Genomic DNA, 7087 nt, shown 5'->3' on the forward strand with positions numbered 1-7087 from the left:
GCTGCCTGGCTTTATCAGTCCTTCTATTTGAATTTCTGTAGGCAGGAGGTCTTAATCTGTGGTCTGTGAAGCTGTTTTGTTTTTTTTAAAATATTTTTCAAAAACCGCATTTCAAAAAATTGGTTTCTTTTGTAATTCTTTGAATTTTATTTTATGCCTAAAAAAAAATTATTATGAAAAGGAATTCTTAGTCTTTACTAGGTTGCCTAAGGGATCCATAACACAAATGGTTAATAACTTTTGTTGTAGAGCCTCCCTGGAATAAAAGCTCTTTTTTTTAAACCTTTCAGATACAAGTCCAAGTTTAATAGTACATCGTAAAAGTGTTAGAAGTTCCTTAATTCATGTCACCCACAGATTTACAGAATAGGAAAACTCTCTACCATTACTAAGCATGACAAAGCAGGGCATGCTGGGGTCTCCTGTATGTAGGACATGTTGGGAGGATGGAAGTATGGGACATTTTATTTACACACCACCTACACCAACTCTATTGAATCTCACTTTCCCAGATCCCCAGTTGTTTCTATATCATTATTTTGATACCATTCCCTCTTAGCTGTCCATTTACATCGGCTCCATCTCCCCTTAATGCTTGCTCAGATCCCCATCATTGAGGTAACTGAATTCCATTGTATATTTGGGAATGAATGAGGTCATCTCTCAGAAGGTCAGGTCATCACCATAACAGATATTTATTTATCTGTTTTAAGGGTTTACAGCTAAGAGGGATTTTAGAGGTCATATTTTACAGGTGAGGAAATTGAGGCCAACAAAGGAAAAGAGACCTGTTCAAGATTACACAGTTAGTCAGTTAGTCTCTAAATTCAAGGTTTTATCACTGCTTGGTGATCTTGGCAGCTCAGCTTAGGGTAGAGGTAGGATGGTGAAACAGGAAAGTCAAGTCACAGCAAAAAGCATTTATTAAGCACTTACTATAAATGAGGCATCGTGCAAAGTATTGAGTACACAAATACAAGCAGAAAGATAGTTCCTGACCTCAAGGAGTTAACATTCTAAGGTGGGGGAGGGGAAGAAGGGGACACATGAGAGGGAGCTGAAAAGCAAGGAGAAGGTACCCAAGAAGGGAAGGATAGAGAAAGACATGGCTTGCCTGGGTGCTTTCCCTAAAATAGAAGTTCTGGGAGGAATGAGACAATCAGAGGAATAGGACACAGAGGTGAAGTGTATTCCCAGGGGGAGCAGGATTTTGTGGCAGACAGACCCCAAAGAGAAGAGCCTGGAGAGGAATGAGAGACTGGATAAGAATGCAGGGCTCAGTCAGGAAGATCTGAGTTAAAATCAAATCTCAGATACTTACTAGCTATGTGACCCTGAGTAAGTAATTTAGCCTCTCTCAGCCTCAGTTCCTCCATTTGTAAAATGGTGATAATGAAATAGTTTCTTCAAAATGGGATTGAACATGGAAAAGGGGAGGAGGGATAAAGAATAAGAATTTATATAGTTCCTACTATGTGAAAGGGAATGTACAGGTGTTCACAGGAGAGGATAGTACCTCTGGTGTGACAGCTGCCAAGTCCTTTTCCAGGGCTGTTTTCCATTTTTGGTGTCCATCCGCCACCCAACTCTTGCCTAGCTCCAAGAAGTTGTAGCATGGGCAGTGGACACACCCCAGGAAGCCACTTTGGCAGACTGGCTATATCAGGTTGAGGGTAACTTGACAGGTCTCAAACCTGTCAGTGAGGTAGGGGGTTGTCTACCCCAAGCATGTGAAGACTTTCCCCAGCAGAATGGCAGATGTGAACAATTTGCTCCAATGGGCCATGAAGGCAGTGGAAGCAGGTGCTGTGAAGTGCTTAGAGCTTGGTTAGACATTGAAGATACCAAGGTCATCTGCTGCATCATGAGTCATTGCCAGCTGTATTGATTTTTCTCTTGCCATTGAACTCTGATGACTTCCTGCAACTTTTTCTCACTTAAATCCAATTTATGCCCTAGTCACAAGACATCACCCATAACGTGTTACCATTTTTACTTACCTTGAAGTCCTGTGGCAACGGGCAAGTGATTTAAGCAGCAGGTATGGATGCACTGGGAGCTGTAGTCACAACTTGGCACATAGGCCACCCAGGCCATTAGTGTCACCTCACTGGACTGAAGCAAAAGTGGCATTCAACAGCCACCTGGGCGTCTGAGCAGCCTTTTTTAAGGACCAAAATTGCTTCACCTAACCTTGGCCTGATATCACAGTAGGTAGGGATCCTACCCTGTAGTTGAAACAACAACAAAAAGTTGTTTTGCAAAGAAGACTCCACTCACCATCGGTACATGGAATATGCACATGCTTGTGGACAGTATGAAATTCAATGTACCTGAAAGACAAACAGCTCTGGTTGAGAGAGAACTCAGCAGATTTCCCATCTAAATGGCACCCCTGGGTAAACAAGGCAAGCAAATGATGCCCAGTTTATCAAAGCTGGAGCTGGATTCACTTTTCTCTAGAGTGGTCCCCGTGATAAGGAGCTCTATGAAACTGGTGTAGGTTCTGCAGTCAGATCTAATGTAGTCAACAAGCTTGTATGCCTCTCAAATGACAGACTCATGACGATGCATTTGCTATTTTCAGGAAAGCACTGTGTCATCATCATCAGTGCATATGCTCCCATCATGATGAAACTGATGAGGTCAAAAAAAATTTCATGAAGATATGGAGACCCTCATCCTCAATGGGCCAAAAAAGCACAAGCTTGTAATTCTGGGTGATTTTAATGCCAGAGTAGGCACAGACTATTGGACATGGCAGGGAGTTCTTGGGAAGAATGCAGTTGGAAACAGCAACAGTCACTTACTACTACTGAAGTATTATGTGTCTCCTAACCTCACCACCAACCCTGTCTGCCTAAGTGCCATAAAATTTCAGGGATGCACATTCCCAGCAAACATTTGCATTTAATAGACTAGGTCATTGTAAGGAAAAGAGACAGACAGGATGTGAAAATGATGAAGGCAATGTGTGGCCACAAAAGCAATGGCCCCCAAGGCAAGATAACTGCTAGAAGACTTAATGTCAACAGATTAGAGTGCTCCTCTGTGCATGAACAGTTGGTTGATGTTCTTAGCACTTTCTGAGTCACCAGGGGAGTGAAGCAGGGCTGTATGCTTGCTCCCATGCTTTTTAGTATGATGTTTTTATGGATGTTTGGCAACATCCACGCCTTCCATGAGGACAAAAACAGCATCAAGGTCAGCTGCTACAGTGATAGTAAATTATTTAACTTGCAAAGGCTACAAGCCAAGACCAAAGTGGAAGGAGAGTTGGTGCTTGAATTTTTGTTCACAGATGATTATGTACTTAATGCAGCATCTGAGTCTGAGACACAACAAAGTGAGGACTGGTTCTCAGCTGCTTGTGCTACTTTTGGCCTGACAATGAATACCAAGAAAAGAGAGGTTCTCCACCAGCCAACACCACATGGAATCATCAGTAACAACAAATGGTGTAATTTTGAATGTTATGAATAAGTTCACTTACCTTGACAGTATACTTTACAGGGATATACACATAGGTGATGAGGTTGACACACTCATTGCCAGAACTAGTTTAGTGTTTGGGAGGCTCTGAAGGAAAATGTGGGAGAGAAGAGGTATTAGACTGACTACGAAACTGAAGGTCTACAGAGCTGTTGTGCTGGCCTTATTGTATGCCCATGAAACCTGGACAGTCTACCAGCACCATGCCAGGAAACTGAATCACTTCCATTTGAAATGTCCTGGGGAGATTCTGAGGATCACCTGGCAAGATAGGGTACTGGACACTGAGGTCTTTTCTCAAGCTGAGCTGCCAAGCATTCACACCCTACTGCAGAGAGCACAACTCTGATGGGCTGGCCACATTGTTGGAATGCCAAACATACATTTATCTAAAAAACTATTTTATGGAGAACTTGTGCAAGGCAGGCACTCACATGGAGGTCAGAAGAAATATGAGGACACTCTCAAGTTCCCTCTGTACTTTGAAATTATGTGACATGGGAGACTGGCATAGCATGCCCTTATCAAAGAAGGTGCTGTGCTCTGCGAGGGAAGCAGAATTACAGTAGCTCAAAGGAAACGTGAGATGCACAAATTTAGAGACAGCGTCACTCCAAATGTTCAAATGGACTGTTGTGTCCCACTGTGGTAGAGCTCATATTGGTCTGATCAGCCACAGTTGGACACAGTGATGTCATTTTTGTCTTCTTTGAGCACAAAAGACAACCACCTATGTGAGAGACTTTGTGCTGTTTAATAAATATTATCTCATTTTATTCTCGTTATTATCCCCATTTTGTGGATGAGAACCGAGACAAACTGAGGTTAAGTGATCTGCCCAGGGTTTGAAAACTAGTGAGTATCTGATACAAATTTGAAATCAAGTCTTTGACTACAGCCTTAAGTGCTCTGTGCCCTATGGGGCCACCTAGCTTGTACACTTCACATGGTAAATGTCAGTTATTATTGTTAACCTAACTAAAGAGGAGATGGGCTTAAAAGAAAGAGGAAAGTGGGTGACTTGGGGGGTGGGGGCAGAGATGGTGGTCTCACAAATAGGAGAAAGAGCCCTGGATTTGGAGTCAAAAGACCTGATCTAGACTGAGTTCTGTCACATACTGGCTGTGTGAATGCTGAGAAAATCACTTTCTAATCCTAGGACCCAGTTTGCTCATCTCTAAAGTGGAGACATTATATTCAATCACCTTCCTGCTCAAAATCTTTGTTGTTCTTGTTCATCCATTCAGTCATGACCAATTCTTCATGGCCATAGCACACCAGGCCCTTCTCTCCTCCACTCTCTCTCCAAGTCTGTCTAAGCTCATGTTGCTTCCATGATATTATCTATCCATCTCATCCTCAGCTGTCACCTTTTCCTTTTGCCTTCAATCTTTCCCAACATCAGGGTCTTTTCCAATGAGTCCCATCTTCTCATCATATGACCAAAGTATTGAGACTCTCAATTGAAGCCTCTGACCAAGTTGCTACTCCTTCCTCAGGTAAGGGTAGGGGCTTACACCTGGAAACCTATATTGCACAGCTTCCTACAGGGGTTGGTACTACACCTCCTCTGCTTAACTCTCAAAAGTCTCCTCCAGCACTAAAATTTGGCACTTAGTTTTTCTTATAGTGCAACTCTCATAGTCATATATTACTACTGGAAAAACCATAGCTTTGACTATACAGACTTTTGTTGGCAAGGTGATGCCTCTGCTTTTTAGTATGATGTCCAGATTTGCCATAATTTATTTCTGAAGAGTAAGAATCTTCTAATTAGATCTCTACCATTTTTGTCTTTTATCATGCCCATTTATCCATGAAACTTTGCTTTGATGTCTCCAGTTTTCAATATGATTTCTCTATTGACCATCTGGTGATGTTCATGTGTAGTTGCCTTTTGGATTGTTGAAAAAGAGTGTTTGCTACGATCCGTGGTTATCTTGACAAAACTCTTTTAGTCTCTGCCCTGCTTCATTTTGTACTCCAAGGCCAAACTTGACTGTTATTCCAATTATCTTTTGATTTCTTATGTTGGCATTCCAATGCCCTGTGATGATCCTTTTTGGGTGTTACTTCTAGATGATGTTGTAGGTCTTCATAGAACTGATCACCTTTGGCCTCTTCAGCATCAGTGGAGCTTAGATTTGTATTACGTAATGTTGGATAATTTGCCTGGGATTTGCACAGATATCATTCGGTCATTTTTGAGATTCTACCCCAATACTGCTTTTCTTGCCTTTTTATTGACTATGAGGGCTACTGAATATCTTCTAAGTGATTCTTGCCCACAGTAGTATATGTAGCGATCATCCGAATTAAGTCTACTCAGCCCCATCTGTTTAAGTTCACTGACATCCAAGATGTTTAACCTTCCCTCTCCTGTTTGACCACATCCAGCTTACCTTGGTTCCTAGATCTTCATTCCACCTTCTTACGTAACACTGATCTTCTCAGTACTGGACTATCCTTTTGTCACCAGATGCATCCACAGTTGAGCTGCTTCATTAGGACTGGAGCTACTTAGAGTTGCTCTTCGCTCTTCTTCAGGAACATATTGACCACCTTTCAGCTTGAGGGACTCCTCTTCTGTTATCCTCTCTTCTATCATTTTAGCATTGCCCATCGGGTTTTCTTGGCAAAGACTTGAGTGGTTTGTCATTTTCTTCTCCTGTGGACCACCTTTTATCAGAACTCTCCACTATGTCCATCTTGGATAACTTTGTGTGGCATAGCTCACACAGCTGGGGATCGGGTGGGGACTCAAAATCCTACAAGTCTCGAATTAGGCAAGGGAAGGAAGATTCCTGAGGGTGCTAGGGCAGAACTGTACATAGGAGGAAACAAAAAAAAGTTTGTTAAATTTGGGGTCCAGACCCTAAGAGGAGAAATTAGTCACAAACCAGGCAAGCATTGGAATAGATAATAGAGTACAAGTCTAGGCTTTGGCGGGAGTTCTTGACTCCTATTTTAGTTTGAGCTCCAATATCTAATTCCTTGCATCTGGTTTGATGACCTAAAGGCTGAAGGTAATGGGGGAGCAGGATGGGTTCTGGAGGCCTTGTCCCACTCTGCCCCTCTGGGGCTTTGACCTTCCTAGGGTTGGTTGAGGGAGAGAGAACAGACAATATACTCAGAGAAAATGAATAGTCAAAGTATTAAAGGTGGCTAAGTGACCTGCAGGGCTGATGAGTGCCTACGGAGGGTGGGGTTGAGGTGATTGCCTGAAACAAGTCAGAGGGGGAGGGAGTTATCTGTGGAAGGAAGGTCTAAAATTTCTGTCTGGGGCTGCTGACTTAGCTTTGAGCTGAGCTGGGCTGGGCTCTGAGCTCTGGAGACTCAGTTCTGGGATAGATTCTGGGCACTGCAGTAACCCCAAATGGCCAGGACTGAGCTCTGACCTCCAAACTGGCCCTTAGTCTGAATGCTGGTGTCTGTTTTAGGGTAGGCTCCGGTCTTCAGTTTGGGTGTATTCAGGTTTCCAATCTGAGCTTTCTGGGACTGGTTTTGGGCTTGACTGAGCTCTGGTTTGGTCTTGCCTCTGAGCTTTTGGCTCCACTTTGGACTTGGTTGGATTGTGGGTTAGTTGTGTCTCCCT

At 43.0% G+C, this 7087-nt stretch overlaps 1 protein-coding gene across 1 annotated transcript in view; it reads right to left on the minus strand.

The window, feature by feature from the left end:
- HNRNPM (heterogeneous nuclear ribonucleoprotein M) overlaps window positions 1–7087 on the minus strand; it is a 177337-nt gene that overhangs the window by 152735 nt on the left and 17515 nt on the right. The window lies entirely within an intron of this gene.

This window comes from Notamacropus eugenii, chromosome 4 (assembly GCF_028372415.1).
Source record: "Notamacropus eugenii isolate mMacEug1 chromosome 4, mMacEug1.pri_v2, whole genome shotgun sequence".
NCBI classification, from domain to species: Eukaryota; Metazoa; Chordata; class Mammalia; order Diprotodontia; family Macropodidae; genus Notamacropus; species Notamacropus eugenii.